Source organism: Phyllobates terribilis, unplaced genomic scaffold, assembly GCF_046119375.1.
Source record: "Phyllobates terribilis strain yellow unplaced genomic scaffold, ASM4611937v1 Scaffold_5__5_contigs__length_657084704, whole genome shotgun sequence".
NCBI lineage: Eukaryota > Metazoa > Chordata > Amphibia > Anura > Dendrobatidae > Phyllobates > Phyllobates terribilis.
In genome coordinates, this window is record NW_027362765.1 from 458,968,879 (window position 1) to 458,993,814 (window position 24,936).

At 48.5% G+C, this 24,936-nt stretch overlaps 1 long non-coding RNA gene across 3 annotated transcripts in view; it reads right to left on the reverse strand.

Moving 5' to 3' along the window:
• Positions 1-24,936, reverse strand: part of LOC141273481 (uncharacterized) — a 254,838-nt gene that overhangs the window by 21,072 nt on the left and 208,830 nt on the right. For all 3 annotated transcript variants that reach the window (XR_012322096.1, XR_012322098.1, XR_012322097.1), the window contains one exon: positions 15,953-16,100. This is a non-coding gene — a long non-coding RNA (uncharacterized lncRNA). The remainder of the gene's footprint in view (positions 1-15,952; positions 16,101-24,936) is intronic.

Genomic DNA, 24,936 nt, shown 5'->3' on the forward strand with positions numbered 1-24,936 from the left:
GCGTCACATACTACTCTAAGCTAATTCTCTATCTGGCTTTCCGCTATTCGGGCCACACTGCTACAGCATCCTAACTAAAGAAAGACGGATTTTGGTAAGACCTTACCTGTAAAATCCTTTTCAGCGAAGGAAGGAAGGGAGACACAGATCCATTACTAGTGGGTAGGTGGAGCCCCACAGGATAGTTCACCTCAGATTAGAAAAAGTGACGACCGACCCCTCCAGCCTAGGCTCCTCCTACTCCCATGTTCTTCAGTCCGTACACAAGCTAAGGAATAGCAGACAACACCAGCTGAACAACACAACCCCTTCCGAAAATTCAGAAATGCGAGAGAACAGGTTATGCATATAACAGAAAAAACACACAGTCCCAGGCACTACTCACTGGACCTGACAACTGCGATGAGCTGGCAATGCTGGAACAGAGCCCTAGCGCGCCGACCCCCACCCAGATGACCGCCATCAGAGAGGAGTCGCGCCGCATCTAGAAAACAATAATACACTTCTGCCATGGGAGGGTGCTGTGTCTCCCTTCCTTCCTTCGCTGAAAAGGATTTTACAGGTAAGGTCTTACCAAAATCCGTCTTTCAGCAGCAGAAGGGAAGGAAGGGAGACACAGATCCATTACTAGTGGGACGTCCCAAAGCAGTCCAGAACTCAAGGGTGGGAAACAGTGGCAGAATCGCCAACACCCCAAGCGGCAAAACTAGATAAAGAGATAACCTAAACCACCGCCGCCTGCAGGACCCTGCATCCCAAGGCTGCATCTGCGTAAGTGTGACACCCCAGGGGTCTGGTTGCCACAGTGATAGAGATATTACGTCTGAGAGCAGGTGGGAGGTCTCTTGGTCAGGGATCCTATGCATGCCACACCTCCTGCCCAGTCCTGGGAGGGGAAGAACTTCCCCTATATAAACCTAGGGCTGAGGCAGGGTTAGGGAGTAGAGAAGAAGTAGAGAAGAGAAGCAGCATAGGAAGAAACAACAGGAGCTTTGTGGGAGCAGTGCTACAAGGAGTCAGGGGCTGGCAGCTGCAGAGCTCGCCCTGACTGAGAAGATTTCTTACCGGACCCGGAGTCCGAGGCTGTGGGGACTAACTCCTACCCAGCAGCAGAATCCGTCAGGCAGGGGATTCCAGGTCCTCTGGCCAAGAAACCCGAAGGCACGGTCACACGCGTGGGACCAGCACCGCCGTCGTGGAGCGGAAGCTACTAGAAGGCCCCGAGTCACCGGCCATACGGGTGAGCACCACACGGTACACTCAGGGACGTGGGCTACTTATACCCGCCTCTAGTAAGGTAGCCAGAAGAGTACAGTTAGTTTGGGAGGCCTACAACTCCGCCTGGCCAGGGGAGATCCCATCTGCTCAAGGACTGACCAGGCCCCAATCGCTAGCCAGTACTCCGGGAGGGTCTATCTTTGTCACCAGTAAAGACCCTGAACTACACCGTACCGTCTCCGAGTGGTTCCTGCTACCCCCATCATCCACGTTAGCTGCCCTGAGGCCATACCCCTCCCGTTGGGGGTTATACCACCATCGCTGCACCCATACTACCGGCCTCAGCGGACTATTCTGCAGCGGCGGCCTTGTGACCGCAAATCAACGGGTGCCGTAGCCGACACAGAAACAACAACTACCAAGACTGCCAGCCACTCAGTTTGACTCCCTGGGCACGGACCGGGTCACTGCCACGAGACTACTACCCCCATCTGATCCGGATCCGGGTAAGCTCCCCCGTGCGCGCGATGCCGCGCGAAGCAGCAGGCCCAGGGGCGCGTCAACTTTTGGCGTAGTCGGCAGGATATCGTGCCCGCAACCACCGGGTACTGCGTGCCTGAAAAAAGACTGTTCAAACTTACCTGTGGTGAAGATTCCCGCCATCCGGCGCCATCTTCCGCTTCCTTCCCGCCATCGGTGGAGTTTTCCCGCCATCCGGCGCCATCTTCAGCCTTCTTCCCGCCATACGTGGAGGTTTCCCGCCATTGGACGCCATCTTGAGGACGCCGCGCGGGAAGAAGAGGGGCGTGGACTCCGAAAGCGCGCGAGAACTGAAGCCCCGCCTTACGTCCGGACGTTGCGTAAGGTCCTGGAAGGAGCCCAGCAGACGCCGACGTCACAGGAGCGCGACGGAAGGTCCTCAACCCTGACGATCCACTGCGGAGCCGCGGCCTACGGAAGAGGATCATCGCAAGGTAGGCCACGGTCCACTAGGGGGGAGAAGGATGTCGGATACGGAGGAGAGCTTCACCGCTTCAACCCCCGCCAGCGCCACCGCTGTGGCGATCATGCCTTTCACCATGCCCTATATCCCGGGGGCAGCCTGGCTACCCCAGTACTCGGGGGAGTCACATACCCTGCATGACTTTAGAGAAAAGCTGGATAGCCTCTTCCAGGTGTACCCCCTCACAGAGGAGCAAAAAGTGAGCATCCTGGTGGCCCAATTAACCGGGGCAGCCCAAAGGGAGGTAAAGTCCTGGCCACCTGGGGGGAGGACTTTCGCAGGGATACTAACCCGGCTGAGGGACACCTTTGATACCCGCACCTCAGCCGAGATCAAGCTTAGATTCTACAGGTGCAAACAGCGGGCACATGAGAGTATAAGGGACTATGCCCTAAACCTACAAGAGGCCCTGAGAGCCATTAAGCAGACCGACCCTGACGGCGTGGGAGACGAGGACAGGCTGTTGACTGAACAATTTATAGAGGGTTTATATTGCAATGCCCACCGAACCCAGTTGCGGGCAATGGCCTTACAGGACCCTCATCTGGGATTTGCACAGTTCAAGGACAGAGCCATCCGGGTGCTTCGAGAACCGGCACCAGGTGGCGTTGTGACCCACAGACGCCCCACTACCACTTACCACCAGGAGGCGGCGCCCTTGTCGGCAGGGCCTGTGGGAGCTGATGCGCAGGCTTTGAACAATGACCCGGCTCCAGACCTGCACCATCAGGTCCAAGAGCTAGCTAAAAGCGTTGCTGCGCTAACCCGAACTGTGCAGTCTTTACAGGTTTCCACTCCAGGGAAGATCCAGCTGGCATCCGGACCGGAGGACATCCCGTGGCGTCGACCAAGGAGGACCCCACCGGCCAGAGGAAGACCCAGCGACCAATACAACGAGGACGGACGACCCATCTGCCGCCGCTGCAATCAACCCGGACATATGGCAAGGTACTGTCCTTTAAACTGGCACAACCTGGGGTAGAGGGCCAACCCCCAGGAAAAAGATCACCAGGCCCATCGAACTGGCGCGATAAATATGTGGGAGGACGTCCAGTCTTACCCGTGGTACTGGATGGCATTCCTATGAGTGCCCTGCTGGACACCGGGTCACAGGTCACCACCATCCCATACGTGCTCTTCAAGCAGTACTGGAATGACTCGGATATCACCCGCTACCCTGACGACGACTTGAGTATCATCGCCAGCAATGGTCAGCCCGTGCCACAGATTGGATTTAAAGAGGTGACCATTAAAATCGGTAGAGTCGAATTGGCAGCACAGGGACTGATCATTGTAGACATTGACAAACACGAGAGTCACCCAAAGATAACTCTAGGAACTAATGTAATTGAAAATTGTCTTGCAGAGGTGATTTTCCTTTTACAGCAGGTTGCCAAGAACGCCAGCTCCGGCCAGCAGCGAGTGCTCCAGAAAGAGATCCGGGCACTGATGCGACGGCAACAGCTAGAACTCTCCGGTGGTGAGATTGGTAGCGTGCGAATGTGTGACCCTTTCCCTATTGCCATGCCCCCGAAAAGTGAAATGATGATTTGGTGCCGGGCAGCTATTGGTCTGAGAGGTAGAGATTACCAGGCAATGGTAGAACCAGTTTACTCAGACAGTAGGCCCACCATTTTGACAGCACGGGGGGTGGTCAATGTACGCCATGGGAGGGTGCCCGTTCGCATAATAAATATCGGGAAGAGGGAAGTGTACCTGCCCCGGTATGCCACGCTAGCGAAATTGTATACCATCAATCAAGATTCCATACAGTCCGTAGAACCCTTGCCTCCATCTTCCCCGGAGGAAGGTAACGGCTCTAAGAAACCGATGGAGGACTGGTGTCAGCAACTACATTTGGGTACTGACTCCACTCCCTCACACCAGAAACAGGGAGTCTATCGGGTGGTTCAAGAGTACGAGAGAGTGTTTAGTAAACACCCGTTAGACTTCGGGCGAGTCAAGGGGGTAGAACACCACATCCCCACGGGAGACCATCCTCCCATAAAAGAGAGGTATCGACCCGTACCCCCTACACACTAGCAACACGCCAAGGGGATGCTTAGAGACATGAAGGAGGCTGGGGTGATCAGGGATAGCTGTAGCCCCTGGGCAGCTCCACTAGTCTTAGTCAAAAAGAAAGACAACACCATGAGGATGTGTGTAGATTACCGGAAAATCAACCGTATCACACACAAGGATGCGTACCCCTTACCAAGGATAGAGGAGTCTTTGGCTGCTTTAAGATCTGCTAACTTCTTCTCTACCTTGGATCTCACTAGTGGGTACTGGCAGGTTCCTGTAGCAGAGGCGGCCCGGGAGAAGACCGCATTCACCACCCCGATGGGACTTAGCGAGTTTACCTGCATGCCGTTCGGACTCTGCAACGCACCAGGAACCTTCCAACGATTAATGGAGTGCTGTCTGGGCCACAGAAACTTCGAGACGGTCTTGTTGTACCTGGACGATGTCATCGTATATTCCAAGACGTATGAGGACCACCTGAAACACCTGGCGGAAGTGTTCGAAGCTCTGGCAAGCTACGGCCTAAAGGTGAAACCCTCCAAGTGTCACCTCCTGAAACCAAAGGTGCAGTACCTGGGACACGTGGTGAGCGCTGACGGAGTGGCTCCCGACCCTGATAAGATCACCGCAATTAAGGAATGGCCAAGTCCCTCCAGTGTAAAAGAAGTGCGGCAGTTCCTCGGGTTGGTAGGCTATTACCGCAGATTCATCCCCGGTTTCACCAAAAAGGCAGCTCCTATGCAGGACCTCCTGATAGGCCAGTCCCGGAAGGCCAAGAACCAGAAGCCACCCTTCAGATGGGAGAAGTTAGAAGAAGAGTCCTTCCGCCAGCTGAAGATGGCCCTCACGGGGGATGAAATCCTGGCGTACCCTGATTACAGCCAGCCCTTTATCCTCTACACCGACGCAAGTAACATCGGGCTAGGAGCCGTGCTGTCCCAGATCCAGCAGGGGAAAGAACGAGTAATCGCTTACGCCAGCCGAAAACTGCGACCCACCGAGAGAAACCCTGAGAATTACAGCTCATTTAAGCTAGAGTTCCTGGCAGTGGTGTGGGCAGTCACCGAACGCTTTAAGCACTACCTCGCTTCTTCCCGGTTCATCGTGTATACGGATAACAACCCGTTGACACACCTGGACACGGCAAGACTCGGTGCCCTAGAGCAGAGATGGATGGCCCGTCTGTCCAACTATGAGTTCACAATCAAATACCGGGCAGGACGCTCCAATACCAACGCGGACGCCCTGTCCAGGATGCCAAACCTACCGGACGAAGGAGAAGATCCAGAGGGACTGGAAGAAGTTGAACTCCCCGCGTTCCACCGTCATGGGACTATCCAGTATTCCCATCGGGTAAGGAGTAAGTAAGCCGCTACGTTTAACCCCTTGCCTCACTACAACTGGGAGGAAACGCAAGACAGTGACCCTGCCGTCCGACTGGTGAAGGAGATGCTGACTCGGCCAGAGGCTCGCCTTGACCCAGACGCTCCGGAGGAAGCCAAGCAACTATGGGCTGAGAAGAGTCGACTGTTCCTTTACAAGGGGAAGTTGTGCCGCAGAATGGTTAACTCCCGGACGCATGAACTAATCTGGCAAGTAGTGGTGCCACGAAGAGACGCAGCCATGGTGATGGAGGCATACCACGACGGGGCTGGACACTTCGGATGGAAGAAGCTGGAGTTCCTGCTGCGCGAGCGGTTCCACTGGGTAGGCATGAGGGGAACCATCGAGAGGTGGTGCAGAGACTGTGGCCCGTGCAACCTAAGAAGGAAGGACCATGCCAGCCAGAAGACTCCCCTGCAGTCCATCGTCACCCGGCAGCCGTTGGAACTGGTAGCCTTGGATCATGTAAAACTGACCCCAAGCAGAAGTGGCTACGTCTACGCACTAACCATCGTGGATCACTACTCCCGGTTCTTGGTTGTCGTCCCCGTCAAAGACTTAACAGCTCGAACAGCAGCTAGAGCCTTCCAGCAGCATTTCTGCCGTCCACACGGGTACCCGTACCAAGTGTTGACAGACCAGGGACCTGCCTTTGAAGCGGAGGTCTTCCAAGAATTCTGCACTCTGTATGGCTGCCGGAAGATAAGGACAACACCCTATCATCCGCAAACTAATGGACTTTGTGAGAAAATGAACCAGGTGGTAATGGATCTTCTGAAAACGTTGCCCCTGGAAGAACGCAGTCTGTGGCCTGAGAAGCTGCCCGATCTGGTGGACCTATACAACCACATCCCGGTAGGTTCCACCAACTGTACCCCGGCTTACCTAATGAGGGCGAGACCTGGTAAGTTACCTGTTGACCTGGAAATGGGAGTCCTGACACCTGAGGACACTTCACCAGAAGCAGACTGGGACACAGAGAGGCAGCAGCAGTACCGGAGAGTACAGGAGAGCGTGGAGCGAAGTCTCTGTCAGGCTAGGGAAAGACAAGAGAAAACTTACAACCAGTATGCTCCCGCTGTTCCCCTGGTACCCGGAGAGCAGGTCTTGAAGAGAAAAAGACGGCTCCACAAGTTGGACGACCAGTGGGAGAAGGACCCGTACACCGTACTGCCCTCAAGCCACGACAACCCATAGGTCTGTACCATCAGTAAAGACGGAGGGGAAACCACGACCATTGTATCCCGGGATCACCTGAAGAAGTGTCCCGAACAGCTACGGAACCCTGAAGAGGAACAAGAAGACCCTCGACCCGTGGAGGAAAGGGAAGACATGGTTAGTACTGTGCTCGGAGACTTCCCTCGGTCCTGGACTCAAGTCAATGGCGCAGTTGTGGTACCCGTACTCACCTTCCTCCAACCAGCATCCCAAGTGCCTACGGAGCGACAGGTAGAGCTGGAAGAACAGCCGGTCCAGGAGGCAGAAGACTCCACACAAGCAGAACAGGAGGATCAACCCTCTGCTTATAGTGAGCCTGCCGTACCCCTAGTGAGCCAAAGAGCCGGTAGACAGCTGCCCAGTTTACCCTTGACAGCTCCTACACCCTGTAGTTCAGGGCTAGACAGTCAGCTCCGTAGGTCCACTAGGGCCACTAGGGGCCAGTTACCCGCACGTTGGAGGATTTGAAGTGTATAAATTGTTTTATTTGTGGTTACCTGTTTATTGTTGTTTGTGTATAATTATGTGTTTCTAGTTGTTTATAGGAGTCTTTGGTGGATTTACCGGGAATCCTGTGTACATAGTTGGAGCGTAACCCAGGACGGACTAAAGACTGTTAAGGACTCGGGGCAGGACAGACCCCTACCTGGTTACGTCTCCCTGTTTTGGTGAAATGGACACCTTGCTTTCTTCAAAGACTGCACCCGGTTACGGACATGCCGTGACCACCTTTATGTGTTTCTTTATTGTATTGTTATTGTTATATCTTGTTATGTTTTTCTAAAAATATGTTTAGTCCCGGAGTACTAAATTTCACTAGGGGGGAATGTGACACCCCAGGGGTCTGGTTGCCACAGTGATAGAGATATTACGTCTGAGAGCAGGTGGGAGGTCTCTTGGTCAGGGATCCTATGCATGCCACACCTCCTGCCCAGTCCTGGGAGGGGAAGAACTTCCCCTATATAAACCTAGGGCTGAGGCAGGGTTAGGGAGTAGAGAAGAAGTAGAGAAGAGAAGCAGCATAGGAAGAAACAACAGGAGCTTTGTGGGAGCAGTGCTACAAGGAGTCAGGGGCTGGCAGCTGCAGAGCTCGCCCTGACTGAGAAGATTTCTTACCGGACCCGGAGTCCGAGGCTGTGGGGACTAACTCCTACCCAGCAGCAGAATCCGTCAGGCAGGGGATTCCAGGTCCTCTGGCCAAGAAACCCGAAGGCACGGTCACACGCGTGGGACCAGCACCGCCGTCGTGGAGCGGAAGCTACTAGAAGGCCCCGAGTCACCGGCCATACGGGTGAGCACCACACGGTACACTCAGGGACGTGGGCTACTTATACCCGCCTCTAGTAAGGTAGCCAGAAGAGTACAGTTAGTTTGGGAGGCCTACAACTCCGCCTGGCCAGGGGAGATCCCATCTGCTCAAGGACTGACCAGGCCCCAATCGCTAGCCAGTACTCCGGGAGGGTCTATCTTTGTCACCAGTAAAGACCCTGAACTACACCGTACCGTCTCCGAGTGGTTCCTGCTACCCCCATCATCCACGTTAGCTGCCCTGAGGCCATACCCCTCCCGTTGGGGGTTATACCACCATCGCTGCACCCATACTACCGGCCTCAGCGGACTGTTCTGCAGCGGCGGCCTTGTGACCGCAAATCAACAGGTGGCGTAGCCGACACAGAAACAACAACTACCAAGACTGCCAGCCACTCAGTTTGACTCCCTGGGCACGGACCGGGTCACCGCCACGAGACTACTACCCCCATCTGATCCGGATCCGGGTAAGCTCCCCCGTGCGTGCGATGCCGCGCGAAGCAGCAGGCCCAGGGGCGCGTCATAAGCACTCACGTCCACTTTATAAAATTTAGTAAAAGTGTGAACGGAGCGCCAGGTAGCCACCCGGCAGAGCTGCGCTGCCGAGGCCCCCTGCTGAAAAGCCCACGACGAACCAACAGCTCTCGTGGAATGAGCTCGAACCTTAACCGGACAAGACTCGCCCTTGAGCCGGTACGCTTCCAGGATAGCCGAACGTATCCACCGAGCTATAGTGTCCTTGGAGGCCCGCTGACCACGCCGACGACCAGCAGGAATCACAAAAAGAGAGTCCGACTTCCGAAATCCTTGCGTGATTGAAAGATAGAACTTCAAAGCCCGCACCAAATCCAACGAGTGCAAGGCTCGCTCCTTTGGACTTTTCGGATTCGGACAGAGGGAGGGCAACACGATGTCCTGAATGACGTGGAAACGCGACACCACTTTAGGCAGAAAATCGCCACGGGTACGAAGCACCACACGATCCGAGTGGAACTCCAGAAAAGGGGGCGAGCAAGACAGTGCGCCAACTCAGAAACCCTTCTCAAAGAGGTGACCGCCACCAGGAAGGCCACCTTCCAAGAAAGTAAGTAAAGCGTAGCTGAATCCATAGGCTCAAACGGCCCATGCTGAAGAGCCTCCAAGACTAGATTGAGCCGCCAAGGAGCCACAAACGCCCTCCGAGGCGAAAACTGACGTGCAACCCCGCGAAAAAATGAGCGCACATCCCTGCGCGAGGCAATAGCCTTCCGAAAAAGCACGGATAGTGCAGATACCTGACCCCGCAAGGTACCAACCGCCAGACCCTTGGCCAAACCACATTGCAGAAAAGCCAATAAGTTGGGAATGGAAAAAACCCTCGGGTTCCTTGACGATCCAGAACACCATGAATAGAAGGCCTCCCAAGTTCTGTGATAAATCCTAGTCGTAGCTGGACCTCTGGCCGCCCGCAAGGTGGCAATGACCTCGGCCGAAAACCCATGACGGGTCAAGATCTCGGTCTCAAGTGCCACGCCGTCAAACGAAGCGACTTCAGGTCCGGATGACGAATGGGCCCTTGGGTTAACAGGTCCGGGCGAAGAGGCAGTGGAAACGGAGGCGCCACCAGAAGAGACACCAGCGTTGAATACCACGCCCTCCGCAGCCAATCCGGCGCCACCAAAATTGCCGGAATTCGTTCGAGTTTGATCCGCCGGATGACCAGAGGAAGCAAGGATACCGGCGGAAACACATAGATCAGCTCGAACTGGTCCCACGGGGCCACTAGAGCATCTACCGCCACAGCCTCCGGGTCCCTGTACCTGGACATGAACGTCGGAACCCTGGCGTTCAGCCTGGATGCCATCAAGTCCACCTGGGGAGTCCCCCAACGGGAGCACAGCAGTGTAAAAACTTCCGGATGAAGACTTCATTCTCCAGGATCCACCTGCTCGCGACTGAGGAAGTCCGCCGTGATATTCAGCACTCCTGGGTTGTGAATCGCGGAGATGGCTGGGACCCTGGACTCGGCCCATACCAGGATCCGAGAGACCTCCATCATGAGTCTGGAACTCCTCGTCCCGCCCTGATGGTTGATATACGCGACCGCTGTCGCATTGTCCGTTTGAATCCGGACCGGCAGACCGCTCAAGGGGACCGTCCAATGTCGGAGGCAGAGAAATATCGCTCTCAACTCCAGGATGTTGATCGGCAGAGACGACTCCTCTGACGACCAGACCCCCTGAACCCAGAGATCGTTCCAAACCCCCCCCAGCCAGTCAGGCTGGCATCGGTGGTAATGACCGACCACCGTGGGAGGAGGAAGGATTTCCCCAGGGATAAAGCCTCCGGACGTAACCACCATCCAAGAGACTCTCGCACCCTGCGGGAGATACCGACACAGCGATCTAGCGAAGCCGGCGATCGGTCCCAACGGGTCAGATTAAGATTTTGGAGACCCCGGGAATGAAATTGTGCAAACGGTACCGCTTCCATTGCTGCCACCATCAGACCCAGAAGGCGCATACACTTCCGAAGGGACATCGCCATCGCCGATCTCATATCCTGGACATGATGACGAAGGTTCGCTTGTTTGTCCGGAGGCAGGGACACCACTGCTCGAACCGTGTCGAAAAGCATCCCCAAGAACAGGATTGACTGCGACGGCTCCAAAGACGACTTCTTCCAATTGACCAGCCACCCGAAGTCCTCCAGGTGCTGAAGGGAGAGATCGTGAGCCGTCACCACCTCCTCCGCTGTGGATGACACAATTAACAGGTCGTCCAGGTAAGGGAGAATCGTAACTCCTTGCCTTCGAAGGAGCGTCATGAGCGGCGCCAGAATTTTTGTAAAAACCCTGGGCGCCGAGGCCAACCCGAATGGTAGGGCCACAAACTGGTAATGGGCCTGACCTATGGCGAAACGCAGGAAGCGCTGGTGAGCCCTGCCGATAGGGACATGCAAATAGGCGTCGCGGCTGTCGATCGACACCAAGAAATCGTACTGCGACAGGGCCGCCACGACAGAGCGAAGAGACTCCATAGGGAATTTCCGGGTCCGGACATGAACATTCAATTCTTTGAGGTCCAGAATGGGGCAAAACTTGTCCTCCTTTTTGGGGACCACAAAATGGTTGGAGTAAAACCCCCTTCCCCGGTCCTCTGACGGAACCGGAACCACCACCCCCTGCTGCAGAAGAGAGTCGACCTCCCGCAGCAGTGCGGCAGCCAGCTTGGGCTCAGACGGGATGCGTGACTGACGAAATCTGTCCGGGGGTCGAGAATGAAACTCTATGAAATAGCCTGCCGACATAACCCGCGTCACCCAGGCGTCCGATACGCTAGACGCCCAAATCGACCCGAATTGAAGCAGACGACCTCCCACCCGAGAGCCCTCGAGGGGGTTCCTGGCATCAGTCCGCCTTAGCGGGCTTTTTGTCAACCTCCCGTTTGTCCTGACGGAAATGTTGTTTCTAGGGTGTACGGGACTTCTGGGTGGTCTTCTTTCCGGAAGACGAGGGACGACCTGATCTCCAAGAGGGCTGACCGAACCGTCCCCTGGGCCGAAAGGACCGACGACCACTACCGGCACTTGACTTGCCAGACGTAGAAGCCGCTGCTTTCCTATGCGGCAAAGCAGAATCCTTGGCCTTGGCCTTAGCAATCAGCTCCGTGAGGTCCGAACCAAAGAGCTGACCGCCCTTGTACGCCAGACTCAGCAAACCTTGTTTGGATACCGCGTCTCCAGTCCACTGTTTAAGCCACAGTGCTCTCCTGACTGAGACGGCCGAGGATTGAGCCCTGGACAGAACCGAAGTAGCATCCAGCACTGCGTCCCTGCCATATCATGCCGCCTCTTCCAAAAGCTGGAAGAGCCTTTCCACCTCAGACAGCGGAGTCCCATCTTGCCATGCCGTCCGCAGCTGATCCAACCACCGCAGAGAAGCCTCATTAGCCCACATGGCCCCCAAGGCCGCTCGGAATCCATGACCCGCGGCCTCATAGATGGACTTCGCCGCTAACTCCGTCCTTCTATCCAGCGGGTCCTGTAGACTCGCCTTCCCTTTAACAGGAAGCAAAGAGGATTTGCTCAGCTGAGACAATGGCACGTCCACTTCAGGAGAGGGGACCCAATTAGCGATCGTCTCCGTGGAGCAGGGATACAGGGCATCAAAAAACCGCATCCCCTGGAAGCGTTTATCCGGACACAGGCGTTCTTTCTCCACCGCCTCGTTAAGTTCATCGTGCGCCAGCAGCGTCGAACGAGCCCGACGCGACTCCTGATACAGCCGGGCCGACTTGCCAGGGTGCCTCGTCACCTCTTCAGACAGCTGTAACGCTTCCCGCATAGCCCCAATAAAAGCGTCCACGCGGCCCGAAAGCGAAGCAGATCGACCCTGCCGATCCTCTTCATCAGAATCGGAGATCACACTTGCAGAGTCTGTCAGTGATTCCGAAGCCTCTGACGCACTGCGCGGAGGAGACAACGCCACCACAGGCCTGTGGCGCTTCTTGCCTCGTGACGTCGGTTAGGACTTAGCTGATACCCAATGACCCAGGAGGTCAGACAGACTGTCAATGGAGCGAGTGAGCGCTTCCACTTTAACATCACTGAGACCCCCGACCAGTGTCGAACCTGACGCCGTCGAAGACCCCGGCGTATCAGATACGCATGACCGATCCTGAAGCGGACCGGGAGAGAGGTCCGCGCCCCCTGGTCCCTGATCCGACATGCCCCCACACAGTTGCGAGCGTCGTGGATAAGGCGGTAACAACCCCTTACAATGGATACGGGAACCGAGGATGTGCGATTCTGCTACCACAGCCTGTTCCTACACACAAAACCCCCAAACACTGAAGGGTTAAAGCTCCTCCTTAAAGGGAGAAGAGCTACCCCAGCTGCCTGCAGAGCAAAAGTTAACCTAACAGACTAGGGTCCAGAAAGGGTTAACTGCCCTGGTGAGGCCAGACCCCTCAGAAGGGGTTAATGCTGCTGACCACGCAATACGCCTTTGCCTTAGAAGGATAGCGGTGTGCGAGTCCCTCAGCGGGGAAGTAGCAGCGCTGTATATAGCACACCCTGTCTGCCTTAAGAGGCCAGCAGTAACGTGCTCTGCGCTGCAATAGTGTGAGAAAGGAATATTCTGCCTTAAAAACAGAAGTGACTCACCAGCTGGCCGGGGTGACTGCTCTTCCTTACACAGTGCTCGGTGTCTGGTGTAGAGAGCGGAGAGCAGGGAGCAGGAGGTAGCACGAGGTAATGGCCGGAAGAAGAAGAGGGGGCAGGGACAGCTCCAGCGCGCGCTTTCCTGGCACTTCCTGTCTGAGCTATGATGACAGACAGCAGAGAGGCGCGAAGCCACGCCCCCGCCGCCGCTACCAATGGAGCCCGCGCTCCTCCGTCCCTGCTCCCCTGCCGATAACACAAACGCCTGCAGCGGAGATATCCTCCTGCAGGGACAAAACAAGCAGTCACCACTTGAAAACAGTAACATCGGCTGCCACAGCAGCCGCTGAAGCACTTAGACCACAGAGAGCACTTACCCAGCTGAGCGCCACAGGGACCCCCAGGGATGTGTGGCGCCGTGGCCCTTTGCTCCCCCCCACAGCGGAGCATGCAGGGACCCCACAGAAGCGGTGTGCTTCTCCGCCAGGGAGCGCCCTGTATCCCCCGGGGCCGGCAGGCTTCTGTGGGGACCTCCTTAGGGGGTACACAGATCTGCCAGAGGAGGGTCAGGGGTCCCAGCAGCACCGAGAGCCCCTGAGACCTCTAGACCACGGGGGTCCTCAAATTTTAGACTGGAGAACATGGGAGTAGGAGGAGCCTAAGCTGGAGGGGCCGGTCGTCACTTTTTCATCACGTTTTCTAATCTGAGGGGAACTATCCTGTGGGGCTCCGCCTACCCACTAGTAATGGATCTATGTCTCCCTTCCTTCCCTTCTGCTGCTGAAAACTACACTTAACCCTAACACAGTTCAACACTGGTGAGTCACTCCTAATTGCGCAGATCAGACGCAGATGGTGGCTGCCGCTTGTTCCTGGTGTAACTGTGCCTAATCAATTCACTTGAGTCCTTTCTCCTTTATATTGGATTTCTTTCTTCTGCAGGCAGGCAAATCTTGCTACTGTTGAGGAATGGCTGATACTCTGTGCTGTCGTCTTCAGGGAAACCGTTCTTCAAAAAGGGATGAATTCCTCTACTCTTTGACACAGTCCTAGGGCCAAATCTTGCTAAAGTCAGTACTCTTATCTTTCCATAGATTAACAGCTTCTTTTAATAGCCTCTCCTTATCAGAGAACCAGCAGGCTTGCCACCTACATGACTATACCTTAGGAATGTCCAGTTACATTTAATATGAAGGGTGGAGGGTCAATTTTAATTAGTCTGTGTTGTCACTTCACTATTATTATTTATTTTTAGAGCACCATTATACAGATATAAATTACAGTGAATAAACTAACAAAAACAGACTGGTACAGAGCGGAGCGGGCCCTGCCTTTGCGGGCTTACAGTTTACAGGATATTGGGGAAGGAGACAGTAGGTTAGGGGATCTTGAAGAGATGCGTTTTCAAGTTCCGTCAGAAGGTTCCCAGTATGGTGGATAATCGAACGTGTTGCAACACAGAATTCCAGAGGATGGAGGATACTCAGGAGAAGTCTTGGAGGCGATTGGGTGAGGAACGTGTGAGTGTGGAGGAGAGAAGTTCTTGAAAGTATCGGAGGTTGCATGTTGGAAGATATAGGGAGATTAGTTTGAGAGATAAGGAGAAGACAGACTATTGACGGCTTTGTAGGTCATTTTAGCAGTTTGAACTGGATACTTTCGGGAATTGGGAGCCAATGAAGGGATTTGCAGAGGGGGGTAGCAAAGGAATAGTGAGGAGAGAGGTGGATGAGTCAGGCAGCAGAGTTAAGGACGGACTGGAGAGGTGTAAGAGTGTTAGCAGGTAGGCCACAGAGTGGGATATTGCGGTAGTCGAGGCGGGAGATGATGAGGGCATGCACTAACATTTTAGTAGATTCAGGGTTGAGGACAGAATGTATTCTGCAAATATCTTAAGTTGGAGGCGGCAGGAGGTGGCAAGAACTTGGATGTGCATTTTGAAGGACAGGGTAGCGTCAAAGTTTACTCTGAGGCAGTGGACCTACGGTACCGCGGAGAACGTGGTGTCATTAATTCTGATAGATAAATCAGGTAGGTGGTTAGGTGAGATGGAGGAAAGATGATGAGTTCAGTTTTGTCCACATTGAGTTTTAGGAAACCAGAGGAGAAGGAGGATATAGCTGATAGACACTCTGGGATTCTGGCCAGCATAGAGGTGATGTCTAGGCCAGAGAGGTACAGTAGATCTGAGTGTCATCAGCGTATAGGTTGTACTGGAAGCCATATGACTTTATGAGTTGTCTCAGGCAAAAGGTATAGATTGAGAAGAGTAAGGGTCCCAGGACAGATGCTTGAGGGACACCAACAGAGAGAGGGCAGGATGAGGAGGTAGTCTGGGAGTGGGAGATGCTAAATCTGCATTTAGAAAGGTATGAGGAGACCCAGGAGAGGGCAAGGTCTTTGACGCCAAGGGAAAAGAGGATTTCTAGTAGGAGGGAGTGGTCGACTGTGTCAAAGGCAGAGGACAGGTCTAGAATGAGGAGTATAGAGAATTGTCTATTAGCTTTTGCAGCGGCTGATGGCTCATTTTGATAGCTAAGACAGCATCATTCACTGTCATATGACAATATAATTGGAAACGCTGTCTTGTATTGGATACAAACAGAGAATTAATTATGTTTCTTTTTTTTTCTTGCTAGATCTCTCTTGTCCTACCTCATTCTGTACTTATACGGTGAGAATGTCATCTTTTTTTCGTTCTTGGTTATATATGGCCCCATAACTTATGTTCTAATGAAAGCAGCATGCCTTTTATATGATCCAGGACACAGTACCCCGCTGTGATGTTCCTTAGGAGTGAAGCCTGAAAAATGAGACAATAATGTAACTGAAAGACAAATTGAATCAGTTCTATTTATATGCAGATTGTGTATAAGTAAAACATTTCCGAAAATATCGCATGGAATACGCTAACAATGTGTTACATCAGAAACCACAGGAACTTATGTAAAGCACAAGAACACAACCAATAATCAGAAAAATTTCAAATAACTGTTTCAAGAAGATTCCTATGATTCTTTTTCCAAAATAAAGTGTCTGCAAAGTTCAAAAACTAACTTTTAAGAATTCTTGGAGAAAGGAGCAATGTGACTAATTGTATTCACTTTGGGGGAAAAAAGTTCCAAAAGTTGTGTTCCATCAACTTTATACTATTTTGGTTTGCTAGCAGTGAATGGAAAAAATTTTTTCTTCAAGCGTACCTGTCGTTTTAGGCTACTTTTCAGAATAAGTGTGTGTTTGTATGTCAGGAGTAAGGATATTTCTGGTTATTATATGAGACACTGGTCAAAAAAATAAGGGAACACTAAAATGCCTCCCCACACCATTACTGACCCACTGCCAAACCAGTCATGCTGGAGGATGTTACAGGCAGCAGAACATTCTCCACGGCGTCTCCAGACTCTGTCACGTCTGTCACATGTGCTCAGTGTGAACCTGCTCTCATTTGTGAAGAGCACAGGGCGCCAATGTGGAATCTGCCAATCTTGGTGTTCTCTGGCAAATGCCAATCACCCTGCACGGTGTTGGGCTGTAAGCTCAACACCCACTTGTGGACATCGAGCCCTCATACCACTCTCATGTTTCTGACGGTTTGAGCAGATAGATGGATGTTAGTGGCCTGCTTAAGGTCATTTTGCAGGCCTCTAGCACTGCTGTTCCTATTCCTCCTTGCACAAAGGAGGAGATAGCGGTCCTGGTGCTGGGTTGTTGCCCTCCTATGGCCCCCTCCACGTCTCCTGTTGTTCTGACCTGTCTCCTGGTAGAGTATCTGCTCCATACTATGGACACTGAGCTGACAGACACAGCCACCCTTCTTGCCACAGCTCGCACTGATGTGCCATCCTGGATGAGCTGCACTGCCTGAGCAACTTCTGTGGGTTGTACTGTAGACATCGCCTCATGCTACTGTACTTCTAAGAGTGAGAGCAATGGAAAAAAGCAAAAGTGACCAAATCAACGGCCAATAAGGATGAGAACAGAGAAATGGTCTGTGGTCACCACCTGCAGGACCGCTCTTTTATAGGGTGTCTTGCTAATTGTCTATCATTTGTACTGGTTGTCTCTTCCATTTGCACAGCGCAGGAGAAAATGATTCACAATCAGTGTTGCTTCATAACTGTACGGGTTTATTTCAAAGAAATGTGATTGACTTGGAGTTACATTGTGTTGTTTAAGTGTTTCCTTTTTTTAAGCACTGTATTTATTCTGAGTTTTCACCATTTTTCTCCTTTGCAGGCACTACCATTAATTTTCAGTTATCTCTGAGCTAGTAGGTGGAGACTAGCTGCTCTAATGTCTCTAATTTATATCACACAGAAAAAAGATGGTTTCCTGCTTTTCTATCCTTTTGTAGCACAGCATCAGTAGCAGCAGAATTATGTGGAATATTATATAGCAGTATTGAGCAATGTAGCTGTGAATACTCTACTGGGGTGAGATAAAACACTTACTAGCAAGAAGCAGCAACCTCTCTTTGCATCTCTATCTCTGTCTCTCTCTACAGTTTCTCCCCTCCCCTATTCATAGACTTCTATGTGCCGCGTGTAACCTGATCTCTCATTTTCATGGCATATTTTAGCAGTATTTCAGAGTATATGATATGTGTTGATAGGGCAGAAGAAAAGAAGTCTGAAAATTGAGGAAAGAGGCATTTTTTTTATCAGTAATATATATTACAAAATTTCTTATATTTGCATGCACCATTGATTTATGCAAAGCTCATTAAGACAGTACTAACTATTTACATTTAGAGGTTCAGATAACTATTATCATGTCCTGGGCATGGATATTTTGTATTGCTGCTGTGTTTAGTGTTGGCATATACAACAGATTAGGACTCATTATAAGTGAAAGGAGGACTTTATACTAACCAGACAGCCGATGGCGATAGTGTGTAAAGTTATATGCTTGCTGTAATGTGTGGGAGGAAAGCTCTCAATTGTTGGTTGTTTTTACTTCCTGTGTGTTGTTTTTTTTTCCTGATTGTGTTATGTAAGCAGCACATGGACTGTGTGACACTGAATTGTATCTCATGTTTAACCAGTATGAAGTAAATACTGTTTACTCAAGATATCTTGCTGATTGAAGCTCTCGTAAGTACAGTAGTGACTGTAAGAAGATGCACTCTGCGACAGATTATGGGCCCAGGCCGGAACCCAGACACTAAAGCCCAGACACTACAGGCCTGCACTACAAGAGGATCCTGGTTTATAACCCCAGATAACGGAGCACACAGATAAGCTCTGTAAACAGAAGGAAATAAATCCAGATACAGAGTGACAGAGGAATTCATGATCCCAGGAGCTAGATATAATTGCAGAGAATTCAACACAGGCAGGACATACAGGAACTATCAGCAAGAAAAAACAGGAGAATATCTTCAGTACAACTCTCTAAACAAGTAAGACTATATAAAGATGATGAGTAACACAGAACTGAAATTCACAGTAGCTAAACTGAATAGTGAAAATTATCAGTTATGGAAATTCAAAGTAGAGATGTTGTTATCTAAGGATGATTTATGGGAAGTAATTGCTACAGAAAGACCAGATCAAGATAATCAGACATGGGATAAGAAGAATAGACAAACGAGAGCCACCATTAGCTTATTAGTGGATGATGCTCAATTATTACATATAAGAAATGAAGAAACAGCTAAAGGAATGTGGGAAGCATTAAGAAAACTGTATGAAAGACCTAGCTTGAATCACAGGTTATTTTTATTAAGAAAGCTTTACAGTATGAGATTGAGTGCAAATGACGACATGCAGAAGCACATATTCTCAATGATGGAAGTGATATCACAGCTAAGATCTATTGGTGAAGACATTAAAGATAGTCATGTAGCAGCTATATTATTGTGCAGTTTACCAGATTCATATACAGCCTTGATAAATGCCCTTGAGACGAGACCAGAAACTGACATTACATTAGATTTTGTGAAAACAAGACTAATAGATGATTATCAGAGAAGAAAAGAACAAAGAAATGATTCTTCTACTGAAAAGGACAGTGAAAACACTCTTAAAGCTACAGAATTTAAAAAAACCCTATAATAAAGAGACAAGAGAATGCTTCAGATGTAAGAAAAAAGGTCATTTAAAGAAAGACTGTACCATATGGAGAGCAGAACAACAAAAATTACAACATAAAAAGCATACACAGAAAGTAAAAAACACAATTTCCGATTTATGTGAGAATAATTGGAATGGCACATTTAAAGTAACAGACAAGAAATCATCACTTGGTTGGTTTATTGATTCAGGAGCAACGAGTCATATGACAAGTGACAAGAATTTCTTTACTGATCTTGATTTAGATAAGAAAGAAGCCATTTATCTTGCAGATGGAAGCAAAATAACCGCAGAAGGTATCGGACAACGTATGCTAAATTGTTCAAACAAGTTCGGACAAGATTTAAAGATACTTGTACAGGATGTGTTGTATGTTCCAAAATTGGAAGGCGGATTATTATCTGTGAAACGTTTAACAGCAAAAGGACTTACAGTAAAATTCAAAGACAATGAGTGTGCAATTATTGCAGGAAACAAGGTGATCACCAAAGTCAAGGCAGATGAACAATTTTATCATTTTGACACACCAAAGGAACAGATGAAGATATGTACACATGATCACAAAAACTGTATTCACATGTGGAATAGACGTCTAGGACATAGACACCCTGACAGTATAAGGGAACTACAGAGAAAAGAATTGACGAAAGATTTAAAGATATCAGATTGCTCAATTACCGTAAGATGTGAATGTTGTAAAAAATCCAAAGCCACAAGGATATCTATTCCAAAAGAAAGTGAGATGAAAAGCGAAAGACCACTTGATTTGGTGCATACTGACGTATGTGGACCCATGAAAGTGACTACATCAGGAGGCAATAGATACATGTTGACTTTTATAGATGACTACTCAAGATACACAGTCACATACTTAATTAAGAACAAAAGTGAAGTTTTTGATAAACTTGTAGACTATGTAACAAGATCAAGTAACAAATTTCAAAGGAAGCCAATTGTCATCAGAAGTGATAATGGAGGTGAATTTACATGTCACAGAATAGAAGAATACTTAAGACAAAATGGAATAGAACACCAGAAAACTGTTCCATACACCTGAACAAAATGGAGTAGCAGAAAGGAAAAACAGAACTCTAACAGAAATGATAAAATGTATGCTGACGGATTCCAAACTACCAGAGAAATATTGGGGTGAGGCAGCAATGACAGCTACATATCTACAGAACCGGCTTTTTTCTAGAAAACTGACGAAAACTCCATGTGAACTGTGGCAAGGTATGAAACCAAGTGTCAATCATTTAAAAGTTTATGGATGTAAAGTTTTTATATTCATTCCAACAGAAAAATGTTCCAAACTTCAAAACAGATCCATGGAAGGAATATTCGTTGGCTATAGTGAAAATTGCAAAGGATATAGAATCCTAGATCCCAAAACAGACAGAGGTACGGTGAGTAACAGTGTGACATTCATTGAAGATTTAAATGAAGACATTATGATTTCAGTTGAAACAAAAAATGAGAAAAACAATAGTGACATAACTGAAGAAAAATCTGATGAGAAAGAAGTAGAAATCAATGAAGAGCAAAATACTGAAAGTGAAGAATCACAACTACAAACAGACACAGAACCAAGACTTTCAATGAGAGAGAACAAAGTAAAACCACCAAAACGTCTCTCATACAAGACAAGCATAAGAAAAATCTATGAGCCTACCTCTTGGGAAGACATATCTAAACTTCCTGAAGAAGAAGCTAATAAATGGATAGAAGCAACAGAAACAGAAATTAAATCCATGCATGATTCAAATACATGGACACTAACAGATTTACCAGAAGGAAGAAAAGCCATAGGATGTAAATGGATTTTTAAAGTAAAATACCAAACAGGTGGCACAGCTGAAAGATACCGAGCAAGACTCGTAGCTAAAGGATATTCTCAAAAATATGGAGAAGACTATGATGAGACATTTGCTCCAGTTGTCAAACACACTACAATAAGAACTTTACTTACAGTTGCAGCAATGAAACAGATGGAACTGAGACATCTGGATGTAAAGACAGCTTTTTTGAATGGAGATTTAACAGAAGACATTTACATGGAACAACCTCCAGGATTCAAAGATGAAAAAAATCCAAACAAAGTTTGCAAACTACAGAAAAGCATATATGGTTTAAAGCAAGCAGCTAAAGCGTGGATTGACAAAATCACGGAAGTACTTACAAATGAAAAATTTCAAAGAAGCAAAGCTGATCCATGCTTATACACAAAAAGGCTGATTAATAGATGGATTTATGTACTCATATATGTAGACGACATTTTGATTTGTTTTAAACAAGAAATGGATAAAGAAAACATTCTAAAAATCCTGAAGCAACGTTTTGAAATCAAAGACTTGGGAAATGTAAAACAGTACCTAGTAATACAGGTAGAAAGAGAAGAAGACGGAAGTTTCCTACTGAATCAAAATCACATGATTCAAGACATAACATAAAAATTTGGATTAAAGGATGCAAAAACAGTAAAGTCTCCAATGGAAACTAATTATCTCAAAGAGATGAACAGTGAAAAAAATATGCTACCAAATAATGAAGAATACAGAACAACAATAGGAAAACTACTGTATCTAGCGACCGTTACGAGACCAGACATCGCAGCAGCAGTAGGAATCCTGAGTAGAAAGGTATCAAAACCAAATAAAGCTGATTGGAATGCCGTGAAGAGAGTAATGCGTTATTTGAAAGGAACTAGCAATGTTAAGCTGAAATTACCCACAAGTGATAATTGCATTTTAACAGGATATGTTGATGCAGATTGGGCTGGAGATCCAACTGACAGAAGATCTACCAGTGGACATATTTTTTTTCTCACAGATGGACCAATAAGCTGGACAAGTAAGAAACAGTCAATTGTGACACTGTCTTCAACAGAAGCAGAATATGTTGCTGCAGCACATGCGAGTCAAGAAGTACTGTGGTTAAGACAATTGTTGACAGAATTAGGACAAGGACAGTTGGAACCAACAAAACTGAAAGAGGACAATCAAGGATGTCTTGTTCTTGCTCAGATGGAAAGAGTCAATCCAAGAACCAAGCATATTGATGTGAAATATCATTTCTTGAGAGATCATCAGGAACAAGGAGTCTTGAAGTTAGAGTATTGTCCTACTGAAGAAATGACAGCAAACATCTTCACGAAGGCGTTGAATGCTGATAAACTCCAGAGACTAATAAAAAAGTTGGGTTTGATTGAATAAGTCCTTACTGTTGAGAAAGGGTGTTGGTATATACAACAGATTAGGACTTATTATAAGTGAAAGGAGGACTTTATACTAACCAGACAGCAGATGGCGATAGTGTGTAAAGTTATATGCTTGCTGTAATGTGTGGGAGGAAAGCTCTCAATTGTTGGTTATTTTTACTTCCTGTGTGTGGTTTTTTTTCCTGAATGTGTTATGTAAGCAGCACACGGACTGTGTGACACTGAATTGTATATCATGTTTAACCAGTATGAAGTAAATACTGTTTACTCAAGATATCTTGCTGATTGAAGCTCTCGTAAGTACAGTGGTGACTGTAAGAAGATGCACTCTGCGACATTTAGGTGAGAAAGTTTGTTTCATGAGTGAACATTATAATAAACCTTCCATTGTGTACAGGACTTCCTCTGAACTGAATGAGTTTTCAGACTCTGAAAGTAAACATAAATGTTCCCATTCACAGACAGAGATACTGAAATTAGTGAAAGTCAATTAATTGATAGGGATCTTCAAGCCCTATGTGTCCTGCTTCTTAAAAATTGCAAATTTCATTTAGAAAAATAGTTAAAAAATGCCATGTTACAGGAACTGCAACGCGTTTCGAATGCACACTGCGTTCTTTGACAAAGCACAACCTGTGTTCGAAACGCGTTCCTACTCCTGTAACCACATGGAATTTTTAAACTAGTTTTCTAAATAAAATGTGCAATTTTTAAGGAGCCGGACACATTCTTCATTTATCTCTACTAGTGTTGAGCGTGCATGCTGGACACTGCTCGGTACTCGCCCGAGTATCTCACTACTCGGGATGTTCGGCGAGCACCGAGCATTTCCGGGTTACTCGGGCGGGAGCTCGGGTCTCCGGCCAGCATGTTTGGTGCTCTTTACAGAACAAACATGAACATGCAGGAATTGCCAGCCAGTCACTGTAATGCTGCAGCTATGTTGGTTGTAGGCATTACAGTGATTGGCTGGCCTCACAGCGTCATCTTGAGTATTTAAAACCGGGCGCCGTCATTTGGACACGGTCGCTCCGGATCAGACAGTGTAGGGAGAGTGGTGCTGAGCTAGGGAGAGATTTATGCTGCAAAATAGGTAGTGTAGGGTCTCTAAAGCCTGCAAAATCAAACAAACAGTCCTTCTTAGGACTAATATCCATCCCAGATAGCAGGCAGGCAGGCAGGCTGGCTGTATAGGAGACGCAGTGGTTATACCAACAAACACTGCATTACAGTCCTGTGTGCTACCGCTGCTCAAATTGCTAGACTTAGCCCCAGGTCTCAGGGGCCAGGAAAAATCCTTTTTTTTTCATCTAAATCCTCTTTTTTTCCCTTAGTAAGACTGTATAAATACCCGTCTTATTAACCTTTTGGTATTCCCCCCCCCCCCGAAAAAAAAAAATTGAGTGTGTCTGTGAATGATAACTAGAACTGTGGTTTTGCAGTTCCACGGTTCAAATCTCTGTATTATCCACTTTTTTGCCTTTTTTCCATAAAAAAAAAACAGTTTGGAGTGTCTCGCTGACTGTTCAGACACAAATATATCTATTTAAAAAAGTCTGGTATACACCAGGAAATTATAACTGTGGTTTTGCAGTTCCACGGTTCAAATCTCAATATTATCCACTTTTTTGTATTTTTTTCATAAAAAAAAAACATTTTCAGTGTCTTGCTGACTGTTCAGACACAAATATATCTGTTTAAAAGATTCTGGTGTAGGCCAGAGAACTAGAACTGTGGTTTTCCTTTTCCACGGTTCAAATCTGTGTGTAATCCACCTTTTTGCACTTTTTACATTAAAAAAAAAACGTTTCAGTGTCTCGCTGACTGTTCAGACACAAATATATCTGTTTAAAAGATTCTGGTGTAGTCCAGAGAACTAAAACTGTGGTTTTCCTCTTCCACGGTTCAAATCTGGGTGTAATCCACCATTTTGCCTATTTTACATAAGCAAAAACCGTTTCAGTGTCTCGCTGACTGTTCAGACACAAATATATCTGTTTAAAAGATTCTTGTGTAGGCCAGAGAACTAAAACTGTGGTTTTCCTCTTCCACTGTTCAAATCTGGGTGTAATCCACCTTTTTGCATAAAAAAAAACAGTTTGAGTGTCTCGCTGACTGTTCAGACACAAATATATCTGTTTAAAAGATTCTGGTGTAGGCCAGAGAAATAGAACTGTGGTTTTCCTTTTCCACGGTTCAAATCCTGGTGTAATCCATCTTTTTGCCTTTTTTACATAAAAAAAAAACGTTTCAGTGTCTCCCTGAGTGTTCACACACAAATATATCTGTTTAAAAGATTCTGGTGTAGGTCAGAGAACTAAAACTGTGGTTTTCCTCTTCCACGGTTC